This window comes from Canis lupus, chromosome 16 (genome assembly GCF_003254725.2).
Source record: "Canis lupus dingo isolate Sandy chromosome 16, ASM325472v2, whole genome shotgun sequence".
Lineage (NCBI taxonomy): Eukaryota > Metazoa > Chordata > Mammalia > Carnivora > Canidae > Canis > Canis lupus.
In genome coordinates, this window is record NC_064258.1 from 41,112,946 (window position 1) to 41,127,091 (window position 14,146).

A 14,146-nucleotide genomic window follows, 5' to 3' on the forward strand; every position below is an offset into this window, starting at 1 on the left:
AGTATTTGATATTAGTCTTAGGGATCTTTTGTGGATCTAACTCTAAAGGCAAAGGGACAAAAGAAAGAATAAACAGAACTATGGCAAAAAAAAAATTCTGCACATCAAAGGAAACCATCATCAGAACAAAAGGCCAAGCAACTGGATGGGAGATAGTTCTTGCAATTCACATATCTGACAAAAAATTAATATTCAAACTATATCAGGAACTCATACAACTCTGCAACAAGAAAAAGTAATCCAATTTAAAAATGAGCTGAGGATCTGAATAGACATTTATCTAAAAAAGACATACAGATTTCCAATAGCCACATGAAAATATTCTAAACATCACTAATGATCAGGGAAATGTAAGCCAAAAATACAGCAAGATATCACTTCACACTCGCTTGAAAGGCTAGTGTCAAAAAGACAAGAAATAAGTGTTGGAGAAGATGTAGAGAAAAAGGAACACTTGACGCTATTGGTGGGAATGTAAACTGGTGCAATTCTATGGAAAACAGTATGGAGCTTTCTTAATGATTAAGAATAGAACTACTGTATAATCCAAAGAGGGGAATGGGTGACGGGCACTGAGGGGGGCACTTGACAGGATGAGCACTGGGTGTTATTCTGTATGTTGGCAAATTGAACACCAATAAAAAATAAATTTATTATTATAAAAAAAATCCAAAGAGGGTATTTATCCAAAGAAGACAAAATGCTGATAGAAAAAGGTATATGCACTTCTATGTTCACTGCAGCATTATTTACAATAGCCAAGATATAGAAACAACCTAAATGTCCATTAAATAGATGAATGGATAAATATATATTATATATGTTATACATATATATGATGAAATACTACTCGGCCATAAAAAAGAATGAAAGATTCCTATTTGTGACAACATGGATGGAATTTGTAAGTATTATGCTAAATGAAATAAGCATAATGGAGAAGCATCTTTCAGATGGAGAAAGACAAATCCCATACATATGATCTCACTCATATCTGGAATCTAAAAAACAACAAAATAAATGAAGAAACAAAACAGAACAAAAACAAACTCATAGATACAGAGAATAGACTGGTGGTTACCAGAAGGAAAGGAGGCAGGGTGGGGGGTGTGAATGAAACGGGAAGAGGGTCAATTATATGGTGATTGGTAGCAATTAAGCTTTCATAACTGTGTAGTGCATACAAATGTTAAATTATATTGTTGTATACCTGAAACTTATATTACATACCAATAAAAATAATAATGCAATATTTATTTGAAAGCTATTCATCAAAAATAATTTCTACCAAAAAAGTAGACATAGACACCAGATCCTTAGAAAGTTAACTCTTAAAAAGAAGATACTATTTCCTGGAAGTATGCCATTTCCAGGATAGATTTTATTCATTTATTTTTAAAGATTTATTTATTTATTTTGGAGAGAAAGAGAACAGGAGCATGCAGGATCATGCAGCTGGCATGGGGAGTAGAGAGGATCTCAAGCAGGCTTGCTGCTGAGCATGGAGCCCCACTTGAGGTTCAATCCCATGACCCTGAGATCATGACCTGAGCCAAAATCAAGAGTTGGATGCTTAACCAATTGAGCCATCCAGGCCCCCTGAGGATAGACCTTAATATCTATTATTCTACCTTTTGAGCATATGTTCAATTAATTCTAACTGTATTGAATTAAAATTATATTTATAATTGACATATCATAAAAATAGTATTCAAAAAAATTAATATTTATATAGAAAATTTGACAAACTTCTGTAGAGACTCTAAATAAAAACAAAACTAGGCTATGACATTCTTTTGTAACAGTGGGATCCAATTTATGAGTGGGTATTAAATTTCACATGAAAATATGTTTTCACATAAAAATATTTTAAAATATTACCAGTATATATGCCAGATTGATAAAACTATAAAGTAAAATCATAGTTTTTCTTTATAATGTTTTTACATTTCTACATTTTCTACACTGTACATAATTTACCAAAAAAAAATTTAAAAACCAATAATACATTCAAAATCGTGAAGACTAAGATGACTATTGTTCTCCAAACTCAAAACTTTAAAACTCAGCAGATGGTCAGAAAATAATTAGTCTTCATTTTCTCAGCTCAGAGCTGATCCCCAGTAGCTGTTTGCTAATATTTTTTCTCACTTCTCTTTTTACTTGACAAACTTTTTCATTCAATGTCTTCATAAATATTTGAAAAGTAAGTTTCATATTAAAGAAATGCCCTTATTCATCCTAAGCTTCCAATTTGGTTTATACTACTATTTTCCCCCAGTACAAAACCTTTCCCACATGCATAGTGGATAAGTAACCAGAAATTCATTTTTACGTTTATGATTATTTTTCATAATAAATGAATCACTAGCTTCAAACTTTGTTTTTATGAACTGAAATTTTGAGTAAGAAAATTAAAGGTGAAAAGGTTGTTTTAATGGATATGAAAAGTATATATATATATTTTTGAAAAGTATATTTTAAAAGTATATTTAAAGTATATTTTTGAAAAGTATATTTTAAGTATATATATATTTTGAAAAGTATATACTGTGATACAGTATCACACAGTTTTGCATTGCTCATTGTGCCAGTCCTTGTCCATTGCTCAGTAGTCACAGCCTACTGAATCCTCAGTCAACCCTCTGATACTGATACTATTTGTCCCCTACCTGCACAGTTGGCCAAGTCACAATGCTATCTCATCACATTAAGAGCATCAACAGAATAACCTGTAAGTTTCAATAGCTCAGCCTTTGCTAAAAGAAAGTTGCGTCCTCTTCTGTTAGAGCTAAACAAAACAAATTGCTTGTATGTTGATACCATCAGAGAGTCTCTAGTTTTAACTTTTAGTGGATCTTCTGTGGTACATTATATAACTTTGCCAGTATCCAATAATTGGAATGACAGAGGGAATATCAGATTCAGAAGTGAATAGTTGGTCAGTGTCAAGAACAATAATAAAACATTTTATCACCTTGAGTATTAAGTACTATATAACATCAAAACATGCATTCATAACAGTGTATGCACACACACACGTGTGTGTGATGTTGTGTATCTGTCCTTCAAAGTATCTTCCCCAATTCATCACCCAACTTCACACTCAGTCCTGCAAAAATGCTTTAGGCAAAGGGTGTCCTTTCAATTGATCTGTTTGTTTCTGTAGTAACAGCACATTTTCCGTGCATAGCCCAATATTTTAGAATTAAGAGAGTAGTACCCAAAAAAGATACAATCTTCAGTTAAATGTCTATAAAATCATTGATCTGCACCACAAGCAGCTTTCAGGATTCTCAAAAAAATAACATCAGATTCACTAAGCAATAAAACAATTGCACTTACATTACTGACATTTGTTGAGGTGAGATAAATGTTCCCTCAGACACACAAAGCAATAGATCTAAAGTAGCAGGTCAGAGAAAAGCTCTGTGTGTGTGTGCACCTGCCATGAGTTGGTCTAATAATAATAATTTTAATAATTAAATTTTAATAATTTTTTAAATAATTAAACACAGCTATTGTGCTATGTGATAGTCTGGCCTAATCAATGCATATACTCATTTCTGATAACACTGACTAGTAATCCTGTGCATATGCCCCATGACTTCTCTTCAATTGCAAGGAGCTGGAAATAAAGCTATTTCTCAAGCTTTTAGTGTCTTGAGGTCATTTCTTCAAGGGATTAGGCTCTCAGGAGTCTTGATATGTCCTTTATATTCAATTCAGAGTTTGACTGAAATCTAATTATATTTTATATGAAAATGAATAAAGAATGCTAAAGTGGTTTGAAAAGATATCAGCAAATACTTTAGACCATATTCCAGAGATATTTTAATCCTCCAAGATGATTTTACCAATAGACCCTCTTGTTTCTATGTGGCATCAGTTTCACAGTGGCTGAAAAAACACATAAGATCTAGAAAAAAATTTTTTGAAATATGAAAACAACTAAAACTTTACATTTTAAATTATATAATTTTCACATAGTATTATGTAATTCTGTAAGCTGCAATTCAATTATTAATTAAATATTAATTCTATTTAATTTGTGATATGGATATATTTTAATGAGTGAAATATAATAAGCATAGTTGTCCTTAAAATTGAAGGAAACTGGGGTGCCTGGGTGGCTAAGTCAGTTAAGTGTCTGCCTTCAGCTCAAGTCATGAACTCAGGATCCTGGGATCCAGCCCTGGTTTGGGCTCCCTGTTTAGTGGAGAGTATGGTTCTCCTTCTCCCTCTGCCCCCTCCCCTGCTCATGTTCTCCCAAATAAATAGATAAAATCTTTTTTAAAAATTGAAGGAATCTGGTTGCATAAGCCCTACTTTTATTAATGGTAGGGTTGTCACTATTCTTTATGTGGCTCTCCAGTTCTGAAAGTTTGTGAGTTGATCATTTAACATACATGATGTAAATCATCAAGGTCTATTGAAGAGATGACTAGTTTGGGTCAAAATTAACTTCTAAAACCAGCCCCGACCTCCAATTGAACAAGGACATATAAAATCAAACAGTTATGGAAGTTCTACAAAAAAACTAAAACATTTTTTGGGGCACCTGGGTGGCTCAGTGGTTGAATGTCTGCTTTCAGTTCAGGTCGTGATCCCAGGGTCCTGGGATCGAGTCCCACATAGGGCTCCCTGCAAGGAGCCTGCTTCTCCCTCTGCCTATGTCTCTGCCTCTCTGTGTGTATCTCTCATGAATAAATAAATAAAATCTTTAAAAAAAAAAAGAAAATCCTTTAAAAAACTAAAACATTTTTAAGATGCTGAATCTTATGCAATATTCATGCAAATAAGCATGAATACCTGCCCCTGCACTGATGCCTCTTTTTTAAACAATCCTCACTTCTGTTGAACCCATGGTTCTCAATCTAGACTACACATCAGAATCACACATACGAATTTTTTTTTTAAACTACACATATCCAATTCTCACCCAACACTCCTAAATAAGAATGCCAGAGGTAGGCTCAGGCATTTATTTGTATCATATTAAAAAATATTACAGGTAATTCTGATGTATTACCATTGTGGAAAACAGTCTTAAAAGTTGAAATCATCACATTACACTGATGCCTTCTCATCAAAATGAACTTCCACGTGGCGGAGAGTTGTTAACCATACACTGCGTCAAATTTGATCATGTTTTAAAGTGCCAATTCTGGTTATGTTGCTGCCTTGTTTTAAATGGGCAGTTTTTCCTGTACCTTCAGATGTCAACAGTATTTTCTGTGAGTACATGAGAAATATCAATTTCCTGAGGAGACTATACCACCACCCAACAGAGTGAAAAGCCACTATTTACTTCTTTAATGCTGACAAAGCATGAAGAGAGAGACCATTTATCTTTCTTGATGTTTCAGGATAGGAGAGACAAATACATTGTCTTCTTACTGTACTATCGAAACCAAACAAACAAAGAATTAACTCCCTTAATTTTTAAAATAATGGAACATTTCACGAGAAATCTTTGAGATAATAGAATAAAAATATTAGCTGTTAACATTATTCTGTACTCTATAAGATCATCTATATTCTGCATCAGATTCTGTTAAAGTCCTTACCAACATGTCAAAATAAACTTTTCCTAAATTCTAGAATCAAAATATAATGTATTTAAAGAAAAGGAAGTGCAGACTGGGTGGCTCAGCGGTTTAGTGCTGCCTTCACTGCAGGGCCTGATCCTGGAGACCCGGGATCGAGTCCCACATCGAGCTCCCTGCATGGAGCCTGTGTCTCCCTCTGCCTGTGTCTCTCTCTCTCTCTCTCTCTCTCTCTCTCTGTGTCTCTCATGAATAAATAAATAAATTTTTTTTAAAAAAAGGAAGATGGTAAGCTGAGTGCATATTATTGCACTAATAATCTATTTTAAAATAACAAAAAGTTAAAAAAAAAAACCACAAATCTTTCTATATTAGGTTCTAGAGCTGCTAAAACAAAGTACCACAAACAGGGTGACTTAAAACAACAGAAATTTAATCTTTCTGGAAGCCAGAAATCCAAATCAAGGTGTCAGCAAGCTTGGCTGCTTCTGTAGGCTTTGAGGAAGAGATTGTCATATGCCTCTTTCTTACATGGCATTCTCCTCATGTGTGTCTCTGTATCTTCACATTTTTTTCCTACATAAACACAGTCACTGCATTTAGGGTATCCTCACCCATCATGACCACATAGCAACTTGATTTTAACTGATTTTCAAAAAAACATCACGTCCACAGCTTTGGAGGTTAAGACTGCCACCTATCTTTTCAGAGAGCACAATGCAATCCACAATAAATACTTTCATTAGTTCCAAAAAAAGAGAAACTGGCTAACTTTGCATGTGAATGAAATAATATTCCCCTTACTTTCCTGGACTCAGCCACATACCACCCAGGTGACCTTGAGCAGCTACAGACATTTCCCACAGCATCGATCTATTATCTTTATCATTTGATTATATGTGGCCATAGACAGACAATAATGCATCTTAAGTGTGAAGATATTTGTAAGAGCACAAATAAATCTAAACATTTGTGGATTGATATTTTATGTATTAGCCAGAATATGACAAATAAATGACTTACTGGATTGTAAAGGAAGCTCAGTTTACACGGCACTTAGGATCAAACACTCTCCATTATATCCTTCAGGTCCGCATGACCCAGCTCTGTCTCTCTGGGCCCCCTCTGTTCCACGTGGAGGCCACGTGGGTGGCCCTTTCTCACCCACGCCAAGTTCCCCTGTCAGCTTCTGGGCCTGGAAGCATCTTCTCTGGCTTTTGAAGGCTGCCACTTTCTCAGCCTTTGAATTCCAAAGCCATCTCTCAGAAATTTCACCTACCACCTCATCGAAAGCATCCCTCGCCCTCATAGCACCTGGGGAGGTGCTTTGACTGTCAGATACCACAGCTAGAAAGTACCTTTGATTTTGTATAGTTTTTAATGTTCTAGGCTTTTCGTCTACCCCACCCTTTACCAAAAACCACCAGAGCGTAAGTTCTCAAACTCTTCGGCTGATGGCACTCTCACAACCAAACAAATACCTAAGAGTTCAATTTACTGAGCAACCACATCCAAATAACAGTTTGTATGGGGTCTGACAGAGGTCACGGTGTTTCTCTCAAAAAGTTAAATTGTTTCGTGGGCTCCTGTGAATTTGTTTCCTTGTAGAGCCTGCCTTAGCCCTGGGGGAACACTTGTACTAGCAAATGCCTCCTGGGAAGACAGGACCTTTGTCTCTCTTGCTTGCTGGGTGTCCTCAAACAAAACAGTATCTGGCATATAAAGGCTATTGTTATTTTAAAGAGCACAGACCTGGAGGACGGCCCACCTGTATTCTAATCTGTGTTCAGCCACAGGTGAGCCAGGTGACCTTGAGCAAACTGCTTAGGCTTATTCAGCCTCAATTTACTCATTTGTAGACGATCTCATAGAATTCTTACAAGGATTATCTGTGAAAATATATACATTATTTTATGTTAAGTAAGTATAACAATGTATATTTTTTTTTGGTGTATATCATTTTTTATGTATGGTAGGCACATAGTAACAGCAAGCACTTATAAGGACTTATCATCTGATCCAAAAGTAGTTTCATTTGTTTTAATGAACAAATCAACACACTAAAGTTCTGAATGGGGAGCACCTGAGTGGCTCAGTCCGTTAAGCATCAGTCTTCCCTCAGCTCAGGTCATGACCTCAGCATCCTGGGATGAGCCCGGAGTTGCGCTCCTTGCTCAACAGGGAGCCTGCTTTTCCCTCCTCCCGCCCTGCTCATGCTCTCTTGTGCTCTCTCAAATAAATAAATACAATTAAAAAAAAAAAGATTTGAATGATTTACTAATGGCCCAAGATCTAGGGGTTAAAAAATCTAAAAGAAGCAGTTTCCTAAATCTGGAATCCTTGACACTATATGATTTTGTGCTTTCACAGTTGTAAAAAAATCTTGTTCTTTTCCTTTTAGTTCTAAATACTATAAATGTTAACGAATTTCAGTCAAGGGAATGACTTGCTTTGTGCCTTGGAGAGCAAGAAGCAAATAAATATTCTACGTGTCGCCTTATTTCAATCCTCAGTCCTCCATTCTGCTGTGTAATATAATATATATAATGTACATGTTTTATATGTAGTGTATATGCATGTACACATATATATTTTGTTTCTGTCTTTCCTTGAAACTTTATTCTCTTTTACTTACACCGTGGTATCCATATTTCTGAAGATTTTCTCCCAATACTAAATTTTCTTCAGCTATAAGGAAGCCTGGGGCTTTGAGGGAGGCAGCCAGAGTCAAAAATTTGACAGGGGCTCATTTAACCAGTACTCTATCACGTGGAAATTTTTTAAATTTGGTAACTGCAAGTAGGGCATGCAAAACTCTGCCAGCTTTACTTATGCAAGTAAGCCTACTAGCTTTGAATAAAATCACCTTAACTCCATTGGTGAATATTAGAGTGTAAGTCAACCAAGTGACTCAGCCATCAGATGTAAACAAGCTATAGTGAGCCCTGACAGGCTCAACCTAGCTAGAATCAGTGCTGTCAGAAACAACACGATTTTCTGATATATTGTTAATATAAAATAAAGAGGAGACCATTTTGCTTTAAACTATGTTATTTGCCAATCGATTCAGCTTCTCTTATTTTAGTCTTTCATTACCTTTTTTTAAGATTTTATTTATTTATTCATGAGAGACAGAGAGAGAGAGAGAGGCAGAGGGAGAAGCAGGCTTCACGCAGGGAGCTCGACATGGGACTCGATCCCGGGTCTCCAGGATCATGCCCTGGGCTGACAGTGTCACTAAACCGCTGAGCCACCCGGGGATCCCCTCATTACTTGGTTTTATTCTGAACAATTGCATCTGTCTATCAGTTGATCCTGCCTAAATCAATTTCATTTATATAGTCTTTTTTGAATAAACATAATTTCCTGAAAGGAATTGCTTTATTTTTATTTTTATTTTTTTAAGAATTGCTTTATTATGTAGGTGTATTTCGTGTGTTTTTAAATGTAATGGGAATTATTTATTCGAAAGGAATTAGAAGACTCATCACACATAATTCTGCTGTGTCATAAATTAAAAAATAAAATTAGAAATCATCGAGAACTTATTTTGAAAAAGTGATAAGCTTCGTTGTAGAATGCTATGACTCACCAACCTTTATTCAAAATCCTGTAGCTCAACTCTAGAAACCTGATAATCAGTTTTTTCTGGGTAAACTTATAATCACTTTTATTTATTTATTTTATTAAAGATTTTGTTTGAGAGAGAAAGAGTAGAAGAAGGAGCAGAGGGAGAGGGAAAGGGACAAGAAGACTCCATGCTGAGCACAGAGCCTGATGCAAGCCTCCATCCCAGGACCTAAATCAAAATCAAGAGTCACTTGCTTAACCGATTGAGTCACCCCAGCACCCCTATAATCACTTTTATTTTTCATGTCAGCCACTTGTGGCACTTGAAATTTCTCCCCAAGTTCTCTAATTTTACCAAGAAGAGGTAACACTGAGAGAAGTTCTCCTCCCACACAGCACAGAATGAGCTTTCTCTGTCTTATTACAGGACTGCCCTCTCTTTTTCTGTTGAATTATCCTAAAATATCACTTACTTAATATTATGGAAAAGTGGTAAACATTTCTGTAATGATAATACATTTTTCATATTGTATAAAATGGAATAATCTGAAATAAAAGTATTAGTACCACCAACTATTCTTAAAGATCTATACATTAGTCTAGTTTTGTGGATAATTAAAAATAATATCCAAATAGATTAGCTGAATAAAACTTCCATTATGCAAACATTCTCAAAACGTCAGGGAGTATGATAACTAGTAGCTTCTCCTCTACTTATTTTCCTATGGTAATAAGAAAAGCAGTAACACTATGGAGAAATGACACAAGGCACATGAACATTATGTTAGAGACTTTTTTTTTATGTTAGAGACTTTGATGATCATGTCATTCGTGTGACTATCATTTCTATCTTCTTAAAAGCAAGAGAGTTTTGTGCTTCAAATGGTATGAGTTGATCATCATACAGGGGAAAGTAATTCATTTTGTGGCTTACTACCTATTAAAACAAGGGGAGGAGGAAAAAAAGAGTAACTTTGTAGTAGAGAAACTTGGCAAACATTCTCTTCGCCAGCTGGTTTAGGTCAACATCAACAGTCCTGAGTCATGTTGACAGTAGGTCCCCTTGATGTGATATGATGAAAATGGCACCTCTGTGGTCTTCCAATAACCCAGAACTCCAGTTTTATCATGAGAAAGACAACAGATAAATACTAATAATAGGCATCCTACAGAACTTCTGACCATTACTGCTCAAAATTGTCAAGTTCATCCAAAACAGGGAAAGTCTGAGAAATTGTCATGGCTAAGAGGAGCCTAAAGAGACACAACAACTAAATGTAATGTGGCATCTTGAGTGGGATCCTGGAACAGAAAAACTAAAGAAATCTGAGTAAACTATGAGCATTATTTATAATAATGTACAAATATCAGTTCATTATTTGTAATATATATACCATACTATTGTAAATATGTTAATAATAGGAAAAATGGATTTGGAATATAAAAGAACCCTCTCTATAAGCTTCTCAACTTTTCTGTAAATCCAAACTGCCCTAAAATATGAAGATTATTGTAAAAATTCCCCAAATTCCTCAACTTGGAAAAAAAGCAAGTGCAGACATAAAATCCACCAACATATGCTCAATAAGACATTAGCTATGAATAAATTATTTTTTTCTTGCTCATTTGCAAAGAGAATATATTGATATTCTTTATCCATGCAGATTCTTTCTTCTTTATTCTAACAAACACTGAAAATGTGCAATTTATTCAGAAAAGACAATTTGTCTAGAATAAATGAAAAATCAGAAATTATCCAGGAAATCTAGGCTGATAGGATTGTACCATTATTCATCTAGATTAGTCATTTCCTGTAATTATCCTATTTCTAATCATAGATGGGCTCCTAAAAAATTAGTCCTGTTTCTATCCTTTATGCCATTTAAGCCTAACTTAACTTTCCTCTTAAGAGATTGTCAAAAAAAGAAAGCAAGTCAATCATAGGTCACCTAAATTGGAATAGGCAGTGGGAGGGAGAGGGACAAGCAGACTTCCTGCTGAGCATGGAACCTGATCCCAGCACCCTGAGATCATGACCTGAGCTGAGATCAAGAGTTGGTTGCCCAACCAACTGAGCCATTCAGGTGCCCCTTTAATGTAAAATATTTTGTGGAAACATAACAAACAAATTAAATTAAAAAGCACAAATAGTAAAGCTCATCAAGCTGAACTTCTTTTTGTAAAATGATATTTGTAATGTGAATCCCTCCATGAAATAAGAACCTAGAAAGAGCATTTCCAGAACACCAAAAGTCCCAGCACCCCTTCCAGACAGAAGGCTCCAGTGGTAACCACTCAAGTTCTAACAAAATCAATCAGTTTGGGCTAGTTTTTGAATTATATATAAATAGAAACATTTATATATATATATATACTATATAATAAGATATGTAATATAAAAGGATATATATATTCTTCAGTTTATGAGTCCTTTTATCTAACATGTTTGTCAGCTTTTCCATGTTATTGCATTTTTATTTATTTATTTATTTTTTTTTTTTGCATTTTTATTTATTTTTTATGTTATTGCATTTTTAATATCATTGTTACACTACATCCCATTGTATGAATATGTAACAATTATTTATTCATTCTATGGGACATGCTGTTTTGTTTGGGACTGTTATAATTAGCCAGTTGGTCTATGGAGCCAGTTGGCTCCAGCCAGTTTGTCATTGCTATGAAGATGCTTATAAATGCCAACTACCCAGTTCTTGACTTTATTGTACCTTCATGGCCTAGCATCTCCCAAAAAGAAGCCAACTAAGTATTTCCTGAATTCAGAAAACTCATGTGTTTGTTTTAATCGTTTTTAAGTTTCTGCAGAACTGCAATAATACCATTAAAAAAAAAAGGTAAGGCAATATTTTTCTTGGTCTATACAGTAAACGATGAAACTTTTCCCCTAAATGTAGACAAGCTGAGAAGGATGATGGTATGGAAAACAGTAATAGATTAGACTTTGGGCAGCAGGGAAGGCTAGTCATGCCAGTAGATGCCAGAGAGCACTAATTAGTGCAACAAGTGAGTATTTAACATTAAAGTAACATCCAAGAAAACAAAAAGGTCTTGAGCAACAATAAATTTCTGTTATTTGAGATTTTACCAAGATACTGCCATAAAGTATCTTTAGATTAATAATCTGCTCTATTTCCCTGGTCACAAAGATAATTTTCAAGAGGAAAGGCAAGATTTCCACACCATTGCAGGCACTAAGAACTGTAGGTCACAAGTGTGATGTGTATGTATGTATGTGCTTATTCAAATCCTCACAGATGAAGCAGAATCTTGTAGAAGACTACGTGATCCAATTGGTCCAAGGGCACAGGAAAATATCCTCTGAATCCCAAATTTGCCCAAGATCCAAAATTATCAGTGAATATCATTTGAAACCAACATGTCAAGTTTGTTCTGTGAGAAATACTTCAATGTGTATACTCATTTATAGCATCTATTAATCATAACAGTATTTTGATAGAATTTTAAGGGATAGATGAATTAGAGATTTTTGAAATGGTTGCTGAATGACTTCAACTGCCAAAAAGATTCAGAAAGTTCCTAGAAAAGAAAAGGGAAAAGTCATTTTCAATAACTTTCTCTAGTGTTGACTAAAGGAAACGAGTAACCAAGGTCTCCACTTCTGAGTTGTACTAAAACTGATTACAAGGTTTTTACCTCTGTGCACAGGGGTTAAAAATTGCTATGAGATCTCTTTTATTTTTTTAAGATTCATTCATTCATTCATTCATTCATCCATTCATGAGAGACACAGAGAAAGGGGCAGAGACATAGGCAGAGGGAGAAGTAGACTCCTTGTGGGGAGCCCAATACGGCACTGGATCTCAGGACCCCGGGATCACGACCTGAGCCAAAAGCAGATGCTCAACCACTGAGCCACTGAGTAGCCCCTGAGATTTCTTTTATAATAACATAGGAGTGTGAGGTAGGGGAGAGCCCTTTACTAGAAAGTAGAGAACTTAATTAATACATCCTGAGATTGCAAATTTTCTTGATCTCCATAGTAGGAACATCTCTGAGACACAGAAAACATTGGGCAAAATTTTAAATTCTCAAATCCTCAGCCTATAGATTATCTGCCTACTAGATACCGAAGAGTAAAGGCACACTTACCACTGCAAGAAGTCCAGATGAGATAGGTCAAAAACTCTTTTTGCCCTTTGAGCATATAATGAGAATAGGCCAAGTTCCAGAGAGGATTGAATATTTCACCAAAAGGGAAAGTTACAAACTGGAAATTAGCACACACAAAAATGTGAGTTATCATTTGTATTACTCCATAGGCTCATTCCTGATCCTGACTCTGTAGCTCTTACTATTCTAATGGCGATATCAAGCATACAAAGATAAACCCATAAATGTTTCTGACTTCAGTTCCTCAGTCTCACCTCTTCTGTGCCCTATAGTTGGCCATGTTTGACTTCTAGAATTGAAGGAGCCTTGCCCCAAAGGAGAGACAGGACAGCTCCAACCTCATTTTACCATATCAGGGGTGTACAGGTCTGAAAGAAAGAAGTAATTCAGGGGGAAAGATGATGCAGAAGAGGAAAAAAAGATGGGGAACTAACATCAAAACACCTGGGTCCTGAGACCCAGGATCATGGTCTCAATATGTATTATGCATCATGACAAATATTTCTTACAGTGTGCAAGGGAGGGAAATCAGCAAGGGCAAGAGCAACAAATGATACTAAAATGAAGACAATTGGTATCTACAATCCCTTATAAAAACATAGTACTACAAGGTGGGTATGCATGTGCTACTAACAAAATGCTTTCTGTATTTTGAGCATAAAAGTATATTTTTAGAATCCGCAAGGCATACCATTTTCCTTTTCCCAGTATCTCTATCAAGCCCAAATTATCAGCTGAGAAGGGGGATCCAAATATCAGTTAAACAAAGGGTTCACTCTGCATTTCCCATTCCCAATCACTGCTGTGAATGTGGTCAAAAATCTCATATCTGGTTTTCTTCCAAAGACTTTTTGGTTCCACAAGTCTGATTCTTG